The sequence below is a fragment of the Vicugna pacos genome, chromosome 2, assembly GCF_048564905.1.
Source record: "Vicugna pacos chromosome 2, VicPac4, whole genome shotgun sequence".
NCBI classification, from domain to species: Eukaryota; Metazoa; Chordata; class Mammalia; order Artiodactyla; family Camelidae; genus Vicugna; species Vicugna pacos.
In genome coordinates, this window is record NC_132988.1 from 94,588,965 (window position 1) to 94,611,027 (window position 22,063).

Sequence of the window (22,063 nt, forward strand, 5' to 3'; positions counted from 1 at the left end):
GAATGTAAATCTCAATGAATTTTTGTATATTATGCACTATGTAACTACCTTCCACACCCAGATCATGATATAGCAGATTTCTAACACCCAGTAAGACTCCTTCATTCCCAGACAATACCTTTACCTCCTCCATGGTAAACATTATTTTGAGCTCTATCATCATAATTTAGTTTTGCCTGTTCTTGAACTTTATACAAATGGAATCAGACACTGTGTGTAGGAGAGTCATCCATGTTGTTGCATGTAGCAGTAGTTTATTCATTTTTTATTGCTATGTAGTTTTCCATTGTATAACTATATCATAATTTATTTATTCATGGTTGTTTTGATAAGACATTTGAGTTATTTTTAGTTTCAGGCTATTATAAAGTTGTGAATGTTATCATGTTCTTTTTTTTGATGGATATCTTTTGGATATATATGTCAAAGTGGAATTACTGAATCATGAAATACATTTAGTATACATTAGTAGATACAGCCAAACAGTTTTCAAAAATGGTTATACCAGTTTGTACACTTACTAGCAGTTTCTAAGGTAATTACATTTGCTCCACATCATCACTAACACTTCATATTATCAATGTTTAATTCTAGCCATCTGGTGCATCTTGTAGTTTTAATTTGTATTTCCCCAATGACAATGATGTTAAGCACTTTTTAATACACTTACTGGCCATTTGGGAAACCTTTTTTGTGAAGGGTCTTTTGGGCCATATTTTTTTTAGTGTTGTTTTTCTTATTGAATTCTAGCTAGCTGTGTTGGTTATCTAACAATATACAACGTATTACCCCAAAATTTAGTGGCTCAAAATAAGAACAATTATTTTAATGTTCTCTCCATGATTGTGGAAGTTCACTGGGCTCAGCTGGCAGTCCTCACTTTGGGTCTCTTGTGAGGTTGCATTCAGATGGTGACCAGGACTGGCATTATCTGAAATCTCAACATACCTGATGCCTGGGCTTAAACAGCTGGAGACTGGAAGAGGTGGAGCTCCTCAGGTATCTCCCTATAACTTGATGTAATTTTGTCTCATGGCCTCTTTAGCGTAGGGCTTCAGCACGTCCTACATGGTGGCTGGCTCAGGGTTCCAAAAGGCTTATGTCCCAAGAGAATGATCCAGAAGTTGAATCACTTTTTATAGTCTAGCCTCAGAAGCCACATAGTATCATTTACATCACTGAATATTAATCAAAGCAGTTGCAAAGGCCTATCTAGGTTTAGGAGAGAAAACATAGATTCCACCTTCTGATTGAAGGGAGTGGCAATTATTTGGAAGAACATGTGAGGCCAAAAATATTTCTGTGGCAATTTTTTGAAAATAAAATCTACTACAGTATGCCATCTGGACACAATTCACATTCCTCTCACAGGCAAGATATACTTACCTCCTTCCCAAAGATCTCCCAGCATCTCATCTCATTATGACAGTATCTGAAGCTTGAGGTCCCAAGGTGAGCTTATCATCTAAATCCGGTCCTGATGTGGATAAGGCTTCTCAGGTACAGTTCCTTGAATACCATCCGCCTCCATCCCCATCCCCATCTGAAGATCTGTGAACTAAAGTTGTCTGCCCGGCACATTCCCAACATACAATAATGCAACAGTCATAGGCGAGTTGCAATAAACACTCTTGGTTAAAATTGAGGGTGAGGGTTGGGAGGCATACAACAGTTACTGGTCTGTATTCTGGCTGGGTACATGCAGGGCTGAGTCCACTTCCTGATAATGAGTCTCTGCGGCTCTTAGTTTCAGTCTTTGGGATCTTGGTTCCACCTTCAGGATTATCCTTCTTCCTCCAATAAATGTATCCTGTGTTTGCAGCTGAGTAGTTTTCTAAGCCTTCTTCCTGTCCATAGATGTTTGAAGGTCTCCAAACCTCTTTCCATTGTGTACTGTCTTGGTCCATTTTAGTCCAAACTGTTACAATTTCTTTAAAAAAAAACCTTTATGGATTTATTTTAAAATCAAGAGTCCAAACATTATGCAAAACCATACCTCCATGTCATTTCAAGACAAGACCTTCCCTCTGGTTGGCTCTCTGTAACCCTTCTGTAAGAACCAGGCTCCTTATAAAGCTGAACTCGCTGTAAACGGACTGGTATTCTGAGAAGCCCTATTGCTTAAGAGTCTCTTCATTAAGGACTATTTGTCGGTTTGCAAGAGTCTGTGAAATACTATCAGGTCTTAACAAAGGCACTTAGTGGCACACCCTCAGTTTCATCTTCAGACCATGTTTTCATCCTCATGCCCTGGATTTGATCTCTGCTTAAAGTCATTTCTTAATTTTAGCTTTTTTTCTTTTTTACCATATGAGTCTGAGAATAAGAAATAACTTCATTTTTGAGCCCAACCAGTCCCAGACCCTCTATGATGCCCAGTTTATTTCTCTCCTTATTTAGTTTCTCTCTCTCCTCACCTATTTTACTACAGGCAGTGAGAAGAGGCCAGGTGGTACGCACAACACTCTGTCTGGAAATGTCCTTGGCTATATCACCTACTTCATTCTGTAGATTTTCTATTTTCCACATAGCCACAGGTTACAGTGTTGTTAAACTTTCCATCACTATATCATAGGGTTCCTTCCCCCCAACCCCCACCCCTAGTTTCCAAATCACTCTCCTCATTTATTTTAAGCTCTCACCAGCAGCGTACTCAAGGCTCTTATGTTTCCATAACAGCTTCAGGCCCAAGCAACTTCTGCCCAACTCCTCCCCCAAAGGCACTCCCTCTGCCTCCCCCACCAAGCCTCAACTGGGGCAGCTCTACAGTGGGCAGGAACATTTGCTCTCGGATGAGTCACTCACGAGGCTGGCAAGTCGACTCTGACTGTTAGCTGGGTTGAGTGATGAAGGCCTTGGTTCCCACCCAGATGGGCTTTTTCATATGGTTTATATTTCCTCATAGTGTGGTGGATGGATTCCAAGGGTGAATGTCCCAAGAGAAATGAAAACTGTATTTTTTTTTTTAACAATCTAGCCTTGGAAGTCCCGTAGCGTTGCTTCTGCCATTAGTCAAAATAGTCACAAAGGTCCATCCAGATTCAAGGGAGGAACATAAACTGTACCTTTAGATAGGATGGCAGCAAAGTTTTGAATGAGCACACGAGATGGGAAATATTATCACAGACATTCTGGAAAATATAATCTGCTGTCCTTTCCTTTTCACCCTGCTAATGGTTTCTTACAGTTAATAGAAGTTCTTGATTTTAAGGCAGTCTGATGTACTCGTCTTTTCTTTTATGAGTAATTCTTTGTGTGTGCTAATTAAGAAAGCTTTGCCTGCTTTAAAGTTACATAATTGTACTTAATCCTATAAGGTAGGTATGTGTGGTATCATGGCCCTTAGTTTTCATAGAAGAGACAATTGAAGCACAGAGTAAGTTAAACATTTGCTAAACCCATTCTGATCATGCCTGCATCCCTGGGACCGTCTCAGAGGTGGGTCTCCCTCTGGAAGCCTGTTTGCCTATCTGTGTTTTCCTTCCACTCCTCTAGAACAAACAACCCATGGAAAGCAAACTTTCTCAAGTTCCTAGATGGTCTTGTAATGTGTCATAAAGGAGAAGAAAGCTTCTTAGATACATCTGACTGAAGTCAGGTACAAACTTGAAGAGTTTGTTTTGTTTTGTATTTTTGCTATTATTATTGTTATTATTTGATTTCATTTGGTTTCATCTCCAGGCAAAAAATGGGGTAAGGAAAAGAGAACTACATGATTCTAGTCCCAAATGGCCCGAAAAGTGGGTCCTATTTTTAGGATTGCACATGAATAGCTACCCAATCTTAAGCCTAACGAGGAACGAGTCCGTAAGATATGAATAAAAACTACCTGTTCCATGCGCTTCACCAGATTGTCATGAGGATGAAATGAGCTAATGGACAGAAGTCAACTCTAAGAGCAGTGACTCTAATGCTTCTTAATAAAAGCAACAAATCTCTCTAAGAGGCAAGCCCGCAGACAGAGGGGAGAATAGAGCCATTTGCTAGCCAGAGTGTATCTTAGGAAAACTTTGTGATCCCAATAATGTCTTCATACATAAACACCTATATTTTTATCTCAGCTGTGCTACCAGGCATTTGGGAGACTGCCAGCTTTTTGCAATTGCTCCTTTCCTCAAATGAACTACTAGGTAATTCAAGTTAAGTGACTCATTGGAGGAGGGAAGAGGCAGCTCAGAACTGTGCTAGTTCATTTTGCAGGTTTCCTGTTAATACAGGTAAAAGGTGAGAAGTAGAGTGGTGTGTTACAGGATAATCATCCTTTGCCAATTAGGAACAATTTCAGTTTTGAGTTAGTTACGGAATGTGACAGAGCAAATAAGTTATTTCTTTTAACTTCTCACTCTGCTTCAAGTGACAACATCCTAGAATTATTTTATTTACTCTTTAGTTACTAAATGACAGGCTCAAAAAGTCCTGACATCAAAAGAAAGTGTAAGCTCTAATTAGGGCCAAGTTGAAAAATGGCTAATATTTACTGAGTTCTAACTATGTGTCAGACAGTTTTTTTCTTTTCTTGTCTTTTTTTAAATAGCGGTCCTGGGTATTGAGCCCAGGACCTCATGCATGCTAAGCGTGTGCTCTACCACTGAGCTATTCCCACCCGCCTCAGACAGTTTTCTAAGTGCTGTACAGTGTTAACCCATTCAATTCCCATGACAGCCCCAAGAGTGAGATGTTATCATTTTCTCTATTCTGCAGATAAGGAAGTGAGGCATAGGAGGGGTGGGGATACAGAATTTAACCAATGAAGTTGGATGCCAGAGGCTGCCCTTGGAATTTTATGTTATACCAACTCTCTGTAAAATACAGGATTAAATGTAAAGACTGATATTAAAAATAATAGCCTAGAGACAGCTGATTACTCATGGCTGATAGCCTGACACAGGTAAATAAGAAGAAACACTTTCGTCCTATAGCTGGGGAGGAAAAATGTCTTTTAATGCCAAAGCAGAAGTGTCCAAGAGCCAATCACTTCTGCAGAAAGGGAGGAACCAGTGCCAAATCTCATCCAATCCAGGAGCTGTTCTCTGTCTCCCCCAAATCAGGGTAGGTGTAATGACTGCTCTTGCTGCCACTCCACTACTACAATAAAATGACTGTGGACAAAATGAGAACTGTGCAGACATTTCAGAGAGTTGTTCAAGGGAGGAAAACAATCCTACCTCGACATAGTCAGTGATGATGCTGAAACACAGCAGAATGGAGAGCAATTCTACACAGTGACATGACAAGGTGATACAGTGTGTTACCTCTCCAAGGCAAACACACTGCTACCTGAATAGCAATGGAACCCAAAAAGGGACCAGTAAATGATGCAGCACCAACGTGTTGAAAGGAGGATGAAGATGAGCCTTCTACCATGTCTGGCAAAAGTTTCCTTTCATTCCTTGGAATGAAAATCTGAGCTAGACAGTATGCTACTTATGATGGTTGTAGGTGTAGCTCTACTTGTTTCCCTCTGGAGCACTTCTCTTACCAGACTTCAGCTGCCAGAACTTGTAGCTCTTTGTCTCAGCCCTAAGGGCTTTCTTGAGAATCCAGAGGTGAATTAGCCACCATCACCACCAACACCCCATCACCCGTCACCACTCCCACACACATTGCCCAGCAGGCTCCAACCAACAGCCAGTGGGAGATGGTGGGTGTGTAGCCCAGTCCCCTCACCTCTCAACAGGAGACTCAGATATGCTCTTTTTTTTTTAAATTGAAGTATAGTCAGTTTACAATGTTGTGTCAATTTCTGGTATATAGCATAATAGTTGTCATACATATATATACATACACTCATTTTCATATTCTTTTTCAGTATAGCTTACTACTAGATATTAAATATAGTTCCCTGTGCTATACAGCATAAACTTGTTGTTTATCTATTTTATATATTAGTTAGTATCTGCAAATCTCGAATTCCCAACTATCTCCCAGAGTCACCCATAAGACTGAGCTCCATTAACACACAGAAGAAACATGCTTTGAAACACCATTTATTGGCTTCCTGTCTTCCTTCCCCATTCTCTTATTAATATTTCTTGGGATGAGTCCCCAATTGAACCACTTGTTTCAGAGTCTGTGTTTGGTTTGGAAACACAAACTAAAATATTATGTTAACATATACTTAAATTAGGGCTTAGTAAACTGCGTGTAATTTTTATTCCATAGCATGTGTCTAGTCCTAATGAAGCAGCTCAGGCATCATTCTTGCTGATCAATACCTGACCTGGGTGGTCCTGACAAACATCCTACGGCTTCTCATGCTCAGGTTTGGGCAGGTCAGTTGATGAACTAGCGTCTTCTGAGTTATAGACTAATCTGCCTGTGTTATCCCTGCTGGACAACTGACCAAGTGTTTCATAGCTCTAAGTTAACTTTTCCCAATTTTCAAGAAATGTTGCTAGAATTATTTAATCTATTCAACTATCAGCTCCAGCATAGCAAGAATCTTCTCCATCATGCCCAGGGCTATGATAGCCCATAGTTCCTAGAAAAATGTCCAGTGTGTAGAAGATACTAATAATTAGTGGATAAATTTTTTAAAAAAGACTAAATAATGTTAAATGCTGCATGAGCACCTCATTTGATATAAATTATTAAGTTGAGCTTCTTATTAAAAATGGATGTTTGTCAAAGACAATGTATATCATTAGATAATAAGCATGAAAGCTATTAGCAAGGTAATTGGCAATTACTATTGTTGGAACTAAGAGTTATGAGCATGTTCTAATTATCATATACTTGTGCATTTTTTTAACATTTTTTATTGATTTATAATCATTTTACAATGTTGTGTCAAATTCCAGTGTTCAGCACAATTTTTCAGTCATTCATGGACATATACACACTCATTGTCACATTTTTTTCTCTGTGATTTATCATAACATTTTGTGTATATTTCCCTGTGCTATACAGTGTAATCCTGTTTATCTATTCTACAATTTTGAAATCCCAGTCTATCCCTTCCCACCCTCTACCCCCCTGGTAACCACAAGTCTGTATTCTCTGTCCATGAGTCTTTAGATTCCACATATGAGTGATCTCATATGGTATTTTTCTTTCTCTTTCTGGCTTACTTCACTTAGAATGACATTCTCTAGGAGCATCCATGTTGCTGAAAATGACGTTATGTTGTCAGTTTTTATGGCTGAGTAGTATTCCATTGTATAAATATACCACCTCTTCTTTATCCAGTCACCTATTGATGGACATTTAGGCTGTTTCCATGTTTTGACTATTGTAAATAGTGCTGCTATGAACATTGGAGTGCAGGTGTCATCCTGAAGTAGATTTCCTTCTGGGTACAAGCCCAGGAGTGGGATTCCTGGGTCATATGGTAAGTGTATTCCTAGTCTTTTGAGGAATCTCCACACTGTTTTCCATAGTGGCTGCACCAAACTGCATTCCCACCAGCAGTGTAGGAGGGTTCCCCTTTCTCCACAGCCTCTCCAGCATTTGTCATTTGTGGATTTTTGAATGACGGCCATTCTGACTGGTGTGAGGTGATACCTCATTGTAGTTTTGATTTGCATTTCTCTGATAATTAGTGATATTGAGCATTTTTTCATGTGCTTTTTGATCATTTGTATGTCTTCCTTGGAGAATTGCTTGTTTAGGTCTTCTGCCCATTTTTGGATTGGGTTGTTTATTTTTCTCTTATTGAGTCGTATGAGCTGCTTATATATTTTGGAGATGAAGCCTTTGTCGGTTTCACTTGGAAAAATTTTCTCCCATTCCGTAGGTTTTCTTCTTGTTTTATTTCTGGTTTCCTTTGCTCTGCAGAAGCTTGTAAGTTTCATTAGGTCCCATTTGTTTATTCTTGCTTTTATTTCTTCTAGGAGAAAATTTTTGAAATGTATGTCAGATAATGTTTTGCCTATGTTTTCCTCTAGGAGGTTTATTGTATCTTGTCTTATGTTTAAGTCTTTAATCCACTTTGAGTTGATTTTTGTATATGGTGTAAGGGTGTGTTCTAGCTTCATTGTTTTACATGCTGCTGTCCAGTTTTCCCAACACCATTTGCTGAAGAGACTGTCTTTATTCCATTGTATATTCTTGCCTCCTTTGTCGAAGATGAGTTGACCAAAATTTTGTGGGTTCATTTCTGGGCTCTCTATTCTGTTCCATTGGTCCATATGTCTGTTTTGGTACCAATACCATGCTATCTTGATGACTGTAGCTCTATAGTATTGTCTGAAGTCTGGGAGAGTTATTCCTCCAGCCTATTTCTTTCTCTTCAGTAATGCTTTAGCAATTCTAGGTCTTTGATGGTTCCATATAAATTTTATTATGATTTGTTCTAGTTCTGTGAAATATGTCCTGGGTAATTGGATAGGGATTGCATTAAATCTGTAGATTGCCTTGGGCAGTGTGACCATTTTAACAATATTGATTCTTCCAATCCAAGAGCATGGAATATCTTTCCATTTTTTAAAGTCTTCTTTAATTTCCTTCATCAATGGTTTATAGTTTTCTGTGTATAATTCTTTCACCTCCTTGGTTAGATTTATTCCCAGATATTTTATTACTTTGGGTGCTATTTTAAAGGGGGTTGTTTCTTTACTTTCTTTTTCTGTTGATTTACTTGTGCATTCTTTTGGAAGACAGCATGGGTTTTAATGTATGACAGACTTGGGTTCATGAAATTTACTGGCTATATACTTTGGGTAAATTACTGACATTTCTGAGGCCAAATTTTCTCATCTGCAGATTGGTAAATGCTGTATTTCATTGAATCAAAAATGTCATTAGTTATAAGATGTATCATTATTTTATGCACTGTTAAGAATGAAAAAAAACCAATTAAGCTGTAATAGTATGCTTTCTAATCATGTGAGTTTTAAGTTGCATTCTGAATTCAGAGATATTAATATGTGAAAAAAGATGCATTTTAGAGTCGATACGATATGGAGCAATAACTACCTTAAGAAGTTATTCTTATGTGGATCAAAATGGATATTTTATAATGTAATAATATGTGGTAAATATATATTACATTTAAAATACGTAAAGCACATATCAAAAATAACAAATAAATATTAATTATTTCTTCCTCTCTTTGGATCAACTCCTTAGTTAAAAATTTAGCTGTTTGATAAACACTAATTTCATTCTATTATATTCAACCAGATACAGGAAAGGAAGTGTACAAATACCAAGAAAGTTTATTTTTTACAAAAACAAGAGCTGCACAAACAATTGAACCTTGATATGTTAGATAATTGATGAGGCAAAATACGGGAGAAAAGAGCATTCAACTCTGAAGTGAGAATCATGTGTAACAAATTCAGAAAACAATCCATGAGGATTAGAAAATAACTGTGCTTAACTGTTAAGATGCTAAAAAATCAGCAAACCGTTAAATAGAAAGAAATATTTTACAGTTGAGGCTGCTACAAATTTCGCAGGGTTCTGAGCCAACCTGTTGGAGCAGTGATGTCACAAAGAAAAGAAGACAATGGTAGAAGCATTCCCTTTAAAATCAGGATTAAAGTAAAGATGCCACTATTACCACTGTTAGTCTGTTCAACATTGTACTAAAGGTACAGAACAATAAGATAAAAAATTAAAAAACTATAAGGATTGGAAAGGAAAAAATAAAATGATAATTATTTCCAGGTAAGATGATCTTCTGCATGCAAACAAATAAAAAGCACAAAAAAATTCACGAGGAATAATATAAAAACAAGTTATATTTCTATACACTAGCAACAATTAAAAAAATACTTAAAAAAAAAAAAGGTTTGCAATAGCCACAGAAAGAAAATTAAGGTAACTATGAAAAAATCTAACAAAGTTGGGCAAAACCTTTAGAAAGAAAATTATAATAAACATTTACTGAAAAACATAAAAGCCTAGATAAACGTAGAGCAATAGCATGGTAATGGCAAGGGAGACAGAGTGTGGTAAAGATGTCAAAATTTCCCCAATTTTAATCTATGGGACACTCCAGTTTCAATCTAAATTCAAGTAGGCTTTTCATAAACCTTGATAACCTAATCCTAAAATTTTAAAGAAAAAAAAATTGCCAAGAATAGTAGGATCCTCCTGAAGAAGAACAAATTGTCGATACTTGCTGTCATAAATATTAAAACTCACTACAAAACCACAGCTATAAAAGTGTATAATGCTGGCATGGGGGTTGATGAAGAGATCAGTGGAACAGAATAGAAAGCTCAGGTACAGATAAAACAGACGGAAACTTAATATATGATAGTTGTTGCAAGTCAGATCAGTGGGCAAAGGACAGGTGTGTTCCATAAATGGTGCCAGGATATGGTGTTTTTCCACATGGGAAAAAGTGAAAGTTGGATCCCTGTTTCATGTCAGATGCAAAAATCAATTCATGATATATTAAGGACCAAAATGTGGAAAGCAAAACTTTAAAAATATCAGAAAAGAATATGAGTATCCTAATGATTTGGAATATGGAAAGAGGTCATAAATAAGATATAAAAAAGCACACATGTACACCAAAATCACAAGAAAAAAATTATGAATTGATTGTAGTAAAGAAAAAGTAAAAAGAAGGTTAGAAACTGGAAGATTTGAAACCCATGTATACCTGACAAAGGATTAACATTCATATTAATAGTAATAATAATAATAATAATAATATATTCTGAATGAATAAAAAAGACAAAATCTTGGTGTAAAAATGAACAAGAGACATGAAGAGGCTTTTCAGAAGAGGAAACACAAATGGCCAATAAACATATGAAAAGATATTTAACCTCCATATTAATCAAGGAAATACAAATTAAAACCACACACAAGGATTGAGTACACCAATGGCCCCAAGTTTTCAGAATCCACACTCTTTGGCATTGCACTCCGTCACTGACTCTGGTCTTGATCATGTCCAACCTGACAATAGCAAACTTATCATAAGCAGAGCTTACACAAGCACTTGTGTGTTTCTGCTCTTTCTCTTGCTCTTTTGTCTTAAGCATCAGGACAAGCCTAGACTTTCCTATTGGAGGATGAGAGACCCATGGAGCAGAGCTGAATCGTGAGGCTGTCCTAAACCAACCAACTCACTGATGACCTGACAGCTGTCTGCAAGCCATGAGCAAGCCCAAGTGAGATCAACAGAGCCTGGCCGAGATCAGCAGAATTATCTAGTCTACCCTTAACTAGTGAGAAATAATAAATGGGTGTTGTTTTAAGATACTAAATTTTGGGGTAGTTCGTATGTGGCAATGACTAGCTGATACTGGTGCCATTTTACAGCCATCGGACTGGCAAAATTGAGAAGTCTGACAATGTCAAGAGTCAGAATGTAAAGCAATGGGAACTCCTAATGCACTAGAGGTACAAACTAGTATAACCACTTTAGAAAATAATTTACCATTATCTTATAAAGATGAAAACACCTCAGGCCCAGCAGTCCCATTCCTGTTGTATATGTGTTTGCATGTGCACCTTAGAAAAATGCATATTCTGTATGATTAAAATTATATAGTCCTGGCCCATAGGAGATTACTTGCTGGGGGAACAAAGAGTGGATTTCAACAGAATGTGCCAAATATAAGGGAGCTATTGGATTATAGAGGAAAGAAGTATTTGATGAAGTATCTGTGTGGGAGGAGGTGTGAGAGAAGGGTGGAGGCTCAAAGGGGTAAGGAAGTATGTGAGTGATATTTTACTCACTGGATAGGCAGAGGAGGTACAGATTGTGGTTGTGGGTGACGGTCATGATTAGATGCTAATGAAATGCTGGAATCTTTTGTAGACCATCCTGCCATGCCTTTTAATGTCAACTAAAAGACACTGATAAAAACATCCATTTTTACATATTTGTGATTTGATTGTACTCCTATTATTAGCACTGTGCTGTAGGCATTGTGTTTATTTTGAATATTGTTGACACATTTTCTCTGAAATCCAACAGTTTCTCAAAAAAAAAAGTATTGGAAGTATAGTTTATTTAGTCTATTTAGTCTAAGAGAGAATAGATTATCTCTTAATTTCTTCCCTAATTTACAAGTCATTTTCATAAAGAAAGTATTAAATATCTGTTGTGTTTAATTTAAGTATAAGTCATTGAGGTGAAACATAATGCAGTTAAAGAATTAAAATTTTGCATATGCCAAATTTATTAAAATATACTTGAATAGGAATTTATTTGAAAAGTTAAATATTTAAGAGGAAAACAGGATTTCTTAAGAAAAGAAACTGTGTGTTCATTTTCATTTGAAATCTAAATTTAGTAATATTTAAAATACCAGTAACATTCATATAGTATTGATGTTATGCTATTGATGTTAGTGTCATTTATATTGATTATATTCATGTGAAGAAATGTGGTATTTCTTGTAAAATATTCACATAATTTCTCATTTTAATTACTAGATTTGATATTTTAAATTAAATGTGCATTGAATATCAAATGATGCAATTAATAAATTGACATAATAGGGTTGCCTTAAAGAAACTGCATCATATTGGGAATTAGAAGGAAAGAGATGGATTGTTTTTAGTTATATATGGACTTTTAAATACAGATTTTAATTCACAGTATTTGAAGCATATTTGATTAGCCTGTATAAAATTATTGATTATGTAGAGGGAGCGACCTATTTTTAGTGAATGTAAGATAGTAAAAAATGAAGAAAACAAAACAAAACAAAAAAAGAAAAATGTATAGTCTAGAGATATGTATAAGAATGTTCATAGCAACATTGTAAGAGCAGAAAATGCAAACAAGTGTCTGACATCATGAAGAACAAATGATTTGTAGTAATTACATAAAATGGAGCAGTGAAGATGAGTAAACTAAAGCAAAATGTATCAACATGGGGGGAGGGTATAGCTCTGGTAGAGCGCATGCTTAGCATGCACAAGGTCCTGGATTCAATCCTCAGTACCTTCGTTAAAAAAAAAGAATCAAACTCGATTACTTTCTCATATCATATATCATAATTGAGGATTGAAAATGGATTAAAGACTTAATTGTAAGACTTGAAACCATAAAACTTCTAGAAGGAAAAAAGTATCAATATGGATTAATCTTATAAACATAATATTGAATGAAAAAAGCAAATGGCAGAAGAATACGAACAATAGGATACTGTTTTATATAAAATTCAAAGAGCTACAAAACTATATTGTTTAGAGATACATACAAATGTAGTAAAATTATAACAAAGTATTGCAAAATCCAGCATGGCGAATTCATTGGGGAAGGTAGAAAGACTTCAACAGTTTTGATAATATTCTATTTCTTAAGCTGAGTTGGTAGGTATACATATAACCATTTTATTATTCTTTATATCTAGTATGCTATACGTTCATTCAAAAGAATTTATCTATCTATCTACCTACCTACCTACCTGCCTATCTAACTAAGGAACCACTCTTTCAAAACATAAAAAGTAAAGAGAGAGAGTTGGAAGCATGCCTCTATTTCTATGTCCATATTGTTGTGATCATGTGTAGAGAGCAGAGCCGAGGGGATCTTGCAAATGCTGTACTTCTTTGATGTCCTCACTGGGGAGAATGATGGGTATATGCTTTGTTTCCTGCAGTTTTTTTATTTTTCCAAAATCAACAGTTTCCAAAATATTTCATTTTGTTGTTTAAAGCACATGCCGTTTCACTGTGACCCCAGATAACATTTTCTGAGCACATGAGCAACGTGCTGCTTCCTGCACGAACACTGATGTGGAAAAGCAGATGATTATTAACTACCTGGAAGGATGAATATAAAGAGACAATGGTGATCAAACACAGGAGAGCTACAGTTCTCTCAAGTGTCCATATTATTCCCTGATGTAGGAGAATGTAGGAGAGCCTTTTCAGAGGCTAGGGTTGCTTTTTAACTTGTAGTCAGCCAACTGATATCCACCAAAAAACCTTGAACTGTGCCGGATGATTAGGGTACAAAAAATACAAGTACAAACCCAAGAGAAGTGAAAATATATATCCACATGAAACACATGCTAGAATGTTTATACTTATATTATTCATAATAACTGAAAAAAGGAAACAACACTAATGTCTGTCATCTGAAGAATGACCTAATGTGGTATATTGATACAATAGAATATTATTGCCATAAAAAGCAGTGAAATATTGATACATGCTACAACATGGATGAGTCTTGAAAACATTATACAACATGAAAGAAGCCAGACATATATTGTATGATTCCATTAATACGAAATGGAAGTTCAGAAGAGGTAAATCAATACAAACAGACGGTAGATCATGGTTATCAGAGGCTGGGGCCAGCAAAGCGGGTGGTAGGAATGGCTCCTAGTGGGTGTGAGGTTTCTTTTAGAGATGATGAAAATATTCTGGAATTAGATAGTGGTGATGGCTGCACAATGCTGTGAATATATTAAAAACTACTGAATTTTATGTTTCAAAATATAAATTTTATGGTATGATAATACATTTGTGAATTAATGAGTTTAAAAAAAGCAAATCCATTTTGTTAGGCATGATAGTGGTTACTGGTGACAGTGGAGGCAAGTGATAGAAGAGAGCGTGAGAGGACTCTGGGGTGCTGGTCATGTTCTGTTTCCTGATCTGGGCACTGGTTACATGTCTCAGTTCACTTTGAGTTAGAACTGTGCCCATAAGTAAACCATTTTTGGATATATATTGTTATGGGTTGAATTGCGTTCATCAAAAAGATATGCTCAATCCCTGCTACCTCAGGGCGTGATCTTATTTGGAAACAGAGTCATTGCACATGTAATTAGTCAAGATGAAGCTATGCTTGAGTACAGTGTGACCAATATGAGTGGTGTCCCAGAGGAAGAGGACAAGAGGAAGAGACACGATGTAGCCACAGAGATGCAGAGATGGAGGCAGAGAGTAATGCTGTCACAAACCCAGGAAAGTCTGGGACTACCAGAAGCTGGAAGAGGTAAGGAAGGATCCTCCCCTAGAGGCTTAGAATGAAGCATGGCCCTGCCAACACCTTGATTTCAGACTTCTAGCCTCCAGAACTGTGAGAGAATAAATTTTTGTTATCATAAGACATAGAGTTTGTGGTACTTTGTTATTACAGAAGCCCTAGCAACCAGAAACACTTATTATGAATAAAATCTTTGAATTAAAGAAAGAGAAGAACATATAATCACCAGTAGAATGGACAGGCCACCAGACAGAGGCACGTGATTGCTTTGTTCTCACCTTAGTGCTGTGCATCTTGAGCATGTCTTCCCACTTCTCTGAACCTCACTTCCCATATATGAGAAAAGAAACTGCAGAAAAAAGGTGTATCTAAAATTCATTCTCATTCTAATTTGGTGAAATATGTTGTTATACAGCCATCTCTTTGTGTCCTTGGGTTCTACATCCATGGATTCAACCAACCGTGGATTGAAAATAATTGAAAAAAAATTCTAGAAATTTCCAAAAAGCAAAACCTGAGTTTGGCACATGCCCAGCAACCATATAACACTTACAGTGTATTTACAACTATTCACATAGATTTACATTGTGTTAGGTATTATTAGTAATCTAGAGATGATTGGGAGGATCTGTGTAGGTTATATGCAAATACCATGCCGTTCTATGTAAGGGACTTGAGCATTCTTGAGTTTGGTATCCGTGGGGGTCTGGGAACCAATCCCCCATGGATATCGAGGTATGGCTGTGTAAAGAGCCACATAATTTGGTTGTTTAAAGCAGAATCCATGGGGTAGTAGTAAGACAATGCTAATTACTGACGTTTCACAGTCCTCCATGTGGATGTCTTTAAGGTGGTTAAATTGAGCTCTGATATCTATTACAAAGAAAGGAGGCTGCAGGCTGTGGCCTTATTTTCTCAGATTGGAGTGAGCGTGGTAATTCTTTGTGAAGGAGAAGAGCCTTTGGCTCTAGAGACAGCTCTATTTCTGCATTTATTTCTTCCGTGGCTGCAGCTGTTCCCCACTGCAGCCTGATCCTTACTGGAATTGCTCCCATCGCTCATGTATCTCTTTGCCTAGGGGAGCAGATGTGGGTGTTCAGTGCCGGCCTAGAGCAGGAGAACGAGGGAGCAACTCCCATGGAATGAAGAGAACTCCTGACTTGGGGTTGGATACCTGGGTTCAAATCCCACGTCTCCCACCTTGTAGCTGTGAGACCCGGAGCAAGCGTTGCACTCTCTGAGCCTCAGTTTCCTCATCCACAATGGAAGTGAAAACCCGTTTCTCACAGGGTAGTTGTGAAGATTAAATTCATTCACACATTTATTAAATATTTATGGAGCACCAACTATATCTATCTATATCTCCCATGTATGTATATATCATCTATCCGTCTACCTACCTACCTATCTACTTGGCACTGCAGATACAGCAACATGAAGAAGACAACCTGAGCCATGATTTCCAATCTCAGGGAGTTTCTAGGGTAGAGGAGAAGATAGATAGTGAATAACAAGTAAGGAGTGCAATGAATACTGACTTCTAACTTGTTAGGGATTTGGAAAATGAGCAGAAGTCATATTGTGGAAGACAAAAGGGTAGGAGGCAGGAAGAGTATTCACAATGGGAGCATGTAAGATGATTCTGAGCTCTTTGCTGATGTTGGCTGAATCAACAGCAAAGCAGTTGGTGATGGGACTGAAATATGTGTGAATTTGGTAAGATCATAGCTCAGAGGCAACTTTTTCCTGAAAATGTATAATTTGGTAAGTTTCCTCCCAAACATGAACCAAAGTTTCATTTAACTTTTTTCAGATGTGAACTAAGAACCATAAAGTGAGCTGATTTTTATGCTTCCTTTTCCAGAACACTTAGCAACCCTCTGGGGTACTTTGTCTTTCAGATCTCTCTGGTGCTCTGAATCATCTCATATTTTTATTACTTCTCAAGCTACTTCTGAAAATCTGAATAACATAATTGTTCTTTGTCAAACATAGTTTCTTAAGCGTCTGTAGCTCCTTTGTGGTGATGAAAATCACACAACTTCTGTAAAGGTACAAGTTGTCTAGGTTGTTGAATACCATGAGTATACTGTCATTTATCAAAGCCTATTATTAAACTCAGTAAGGGGCAATGGAGGGGAGCTATAGCTTAAACATTAAAGTTTCAAACACCAGTAATAAGAGAAAATGTGGATTTCACACTTAAACCAAAAATTTTTTAAATATTACTTGATAAACACCAGGGACAATATCAATATAGTCTGCTTTCCCCCATTGTACTGTCCAATATGGTCACTACTAGCCACATGCATCTATTTAAATTTGATTTAAATTAATTCAAACAAGATAAAATTTAACATTCAGTTCCTCATGCTCACTAGCCATGTTTCAAGTGTTTAATAGCCACATATGCTATTGCAGATATGGAATAGTTTTGTCATCAACAAAAGTTCCTTTGGACAGCACTTCCTTAGAAGGTCTATTCAGTAAAAAGAACTATGAAGCATCCTTGCACAAGCCTGGATAAAATGAGGCTTTATTTATTCTTAGAAGAACATTAAAAATCTTTACAGTCACTTCTGGAAATGCATCCTTTAAAAGGTAGATCAGCTGCTAATGGTTAATGAACCAAATTGTTTCTCATGGCATTATTACCAAAATTAATGTAGAGGTCCATAGTAAGAGAACAGTGAATGGTTTACAGTCACTAAAATCATATTTGTAGAGACCATACAATGACACGAGAAAAATGCTAATGATACTAGTTAAAAAAAACAACCACCAATACCATATGACACCAAAATATACTCAGAGTTGTAATTTCTCAGCAATTAGCTTATGTTGGTTTTTCAATTTTTCCACATTTGTTTTCAATGAGCATGAACTATTTAGTTGCTAGAGAAAAAAAATTAAGTACAAATGTTTGAGGTTTGGGGCCAACATGCCATAAGGAATTGACTCCTGCCTAAGCCCACAGGAGCTTGAAATGGGATCTTTCCCCACGTGAGCCTTCAGATGAGACCTCATTCTCAATTTGTCAACAGTTGATTGTAGCCTCATGAGAGACCCTGAAGCAGAGGATCCAATTAAGTTATGTCTGGATTCCAGACCCTCAGAAACAATGAGATAATAAATGTGTGCTGTTTTAAGGCACTAAGCTTGTGATGATTTTGTTGCAGAGCAATAGGTATCTAATACACTTGCCCAAGGACCTCACTGGGAACTATCCTGATCCACAAAATGGTTTCTCATAATGTTGACTCTCAAAGGTGTAGCTTGAAGTGTAGATGCTTGTTATTCAAAGTGTGGCTCACGGCCACACTGTCAATCTCTGAGATTGTCAGTAATGCAAAAACCCAGGCTCCATCTGAGACCTACTAAATAAGAATCAGCACTTTGACAAGATGCTCAGTTGTTTTATATATTCATATTAAAGTATGAGAAATGTTGGGGTCCCTTTTCCCCAAAGAGATGCCCTCTGTGAACTTGCCCACTACATTGTAGTTACTAGCCCTGTATCCCACAGGGTTGGAGGGAACCTTGGTTCAGGCCACAGAAGTGTAGTCACATCCTTATCCTGGGTCAGTGGGGCATACTCAAGTTACCCCTTCCACACTCCTTAATAGGGAGTATCTCTTTCAGAAGGACTTAGGGCCTCAGTATCTAGGTAGATAATGTGCTGATCTCCTTTTTAAAATTCTATTTCTCTGGGCCCCTGTTACTCACATAAAACATTGCTGGTATCCTCAGCAATCTTTCAGTCTAGTTAGAAGGATGGGGCATCTCACAGATCAGTAAGTAACAAAATACAGTGAAATGCAAGTTGCTCAATTTCGGGACAGAATGGCAACCGGTGACAGGCATGGTTAAAAATAGGGTTTATGGAAGGGTTGGGACATGAACTGATCCCTAAAGGTGAAGAGCACACAGGACACTGAAGGGTGACGGATGATGAAGAAGGAGCAGGTAGGAATATTTACGGGGCATCTGGTGAACCTGAGAGTAGACCCACTTGGCTGAAGCATTCACTTTAAGTAAAGCAATAATGAGAGATCTAGGAAATAGAAAGAAGTCCACATCGTGAAGGGAGCTATAGAAAGAAAAAAACAGAGAAAGAAAGGAATGAAGGAAGATAGATTACAACAGGGCAGACTGGTGTTTCAGCTAAGTCGTGTTATTTCATCTAGTTAGAAATAATCATGGGATTAACTCATACAACGTGTAGAGTCTGGCTTAAACTATATAAACACTTTGTAAGATTGTGTAATCTTCGTGATGTCCTCAAGCTCCTCTTTTTCTTATCTTCTTTCTGGTTTTGTGCAGCCATTTCAGGAAAATCCTTGATGTCAAAAGGCCCACATGCTCTTTCTGGGCATCACACAGGTGGGAGCTGTCTGGGGTGTGGTGGTCCACACTGAACTCAGGATGTAGTGAGATTAACCTCCAGAGAGGGGCAGAGTTTGTGGCAGCAGGTAGTAAGAGCCAGCCACACAGACTAACTTTTGGCTGTGATGAAAGTAAGACAGGGAGAATCCTTGTTACCGACCATGGGTCTTGGCAACGGAACGCCCCATATGGGATTCTCAGAGTTCCAAAGAAATTGGCAGCATCTGGGCGATGTTGAGAAAGGGCCCTCCCATCCTGCAGCTCTCTCATCCTCTCCACCCAGCTCCACACACTGCAGGCACCACCAGACCCCTCAATTTCTCTCTGTAGATCAGCCCTCTGTGTCCTAACCAGCCTACACTGAAGATTATCACCTCAACCTCTGATACCTAAAACTGCCAAAAGCCTTGAACAATCTCTAAGATGATATGCTTTTCCAGGAAAAACCCTAAACTGGGATCCATCTCCTCAACTGCATTCTTCATTCTTATCCCTGGGCTACTAAGCACAGTTACAGAGCATCACTCAATTGAGAAGATAGGTCCATGAAAAATTCATGGGCTGTAACCCCAGCTGTACCCTCCATGATGCGCAGCATCTGGACGGCTCTCCCGTTCCATTCAGGGATCATGCAAATTTTTACTACTCTCAAATCTCTGAGAATTAGCAAAAAATGCCCCTTCCTCCAGTTAGTTTAATCTGCTGTTATAGCACAATCTGGACAGCTCTGCCTTGGGGAATGGGGGAAATGGGATTTCCAGTCTTTGGCTGCACACATGTATGTGCCCAAATTCTTACAACCTGCGCCACCCCATCCCAGACCTTGGGTCCTCACAGTGTCAGCAGCCCGTACATTCCTCACATCTCCAGGGAAAGAGGAGTAGGGTTGGAGTCTGGTTGGCACTCATCAGGCAGGCATCTTCAGGTGAGAGAAGAAACTTCAGGGATCCTCAGAGAATGACTGACATAGGACACAGTCATGCATGTGTGTGCACATGTGAGTGTGTGTTTAAGTGTGAGCACCAGTGAGAGTGTACACATGTACTCTTCCAGGTGTGCGCTGGCCTTGTGTGCAGTGTGTGCTTATATGCAGGAGGCTCTCCTCTGGTTTTCAAACTGTTGATCTCGTTTCACATTCTGGGATAAGTTAATTTATGGTGCCTGTGTGGTACATGGCTCAGACATCTGTACTAATGGCTCCAATCATGGTCTCCTCAAAACCCTTGCATCATTCCCATCCCTTCCATTGTCAAAGGATGGATTTGCCTCCATCAGTGTGAACCTCCTCAACTTTCTATTTCTCACCTGCAATTATATTCACATTGGTGCCTTTCTTTGGCCTTTTCCCTTCAGTTTCAAAGCACCAGGTGTCTGCTTTTCATTCAAGGCCAACAACCCCTACACTCTTGATCCCAGCAAGACCTTGTGACATTACTTATCCCTTTCCTCACATCTTTCTCTCTGTACATGTGCCAGTTGTCCTAAATAATCAATTCCATTCCATGAAGACCTTCTCTTGACTCCCAAGATCCCTGTCTCACGCCTGCCCCTCTTCTCTCTCAGTCGGGCTTCTGAAAAGGAACTCTCCCCAACTATCCCCACTTCTTCACCCTCTGCACTTAATGTCTTTCCACAAGAGTCCTCCGTAACCTCCCCGCTGACTTGGAGGATAACTTTTTCAGTCCTTATGTTACTGGACTACTCTGCACATTTGATGCGGATGATCACTTCTTTTTTTAGGACAGTCTTGCCTCTGTTCTGCTTCCATGATACTTCCCTATATGGAATCTATCAGTCGGCGTGAGGACCATGTCCAACAGCCCTGACTAGGATACACAGCCACACTCAGAGTCCCTACACGTGGCATCCCCATGTTCTCCTGAGACACAGGACACTGATCCACAGTGGAGGAGGTGCTGAACAGGTCCTGGGTGTGAAGCAGCCATGGGAGGCCCTGGCCAAGATCAATAAGCAATAAATAAGCAAATAGCAGAAAGAGAGAGAAATAGAGATAAAAAGAGAGACAGAGAGACAGAAAGGAAACCTATACTTGCTAAGAGTAGAAGTAAGAACTGTGGGGTAGCCCAGAAAGATGTAGGGGGAGCCACACATCCTGCATTTATTCTCTATGATCCCTGGTTCTGATTTGCTTGAGAGCTTGAGGCTTGGCTCTTTTTGTATCTGTATCATAAATTATCATAAATTTACAGTGTTTTAAGCTAGTGTTTACGTTTCTGCTGATTGCAATCAAAAGGAAGCTTGCCTAAGATAAGACACCTTGTACTTTGAAAGGTTTGTCCTCCAAAATGTGCATTTGTGGGTTTTATTGAGCCGGAATCATGTGATTCTTCACTATAATTCTCTCTTGTGCTTCACAGAGAATAACCATATAATCAATAAGCCATATCAATCCACCTGATTTTAAGGTTCTAGCAGCAAATGGTCTGAGTTACTTACGTGCAATTTTCAGGGGGCGGTGTGCGCATGAGACAAAACTTGACCTGGTGGTCAGGAATGAGGCAGATGTTATGGACACCACTGCTAACCTCGCGATCGGATTCCTCTGAGGTCTACTGACCATGTTGGCAAAATTAGGACTTCTCTATTTGCAACTTCCTGATTTACGACGAAAAATATCTAATTGAACAATTGAATCTTGGCATCCCTAAAAAACAAATCTCATTTGGTATAATTCATGACAGTTTCTGGGCATTTAAAGTTCTCAGTTCTCCTTGTATTGACCACCAGGCTCAGCTCCGACCCACAGTTACTGTTGAGCCGTGCTCCTCTGCCCCTTCCCCTCATGCATACGCA

At 38.4% G+C, this 22,063-nt stretch overlaps 1 protein-coding gene across 2 annotated transcripts in view; it reads left to right on the plus strand.

The window, feature by feature from the left end:
• RELL1 (RELT like 1) overlaps positions 1-22,063 on the plus strand; it is a 106,763-nt gene that overhangs the window by 20,237 nt on the left and 64,463 nt on the right. The window lies entirely within an intron of this gene.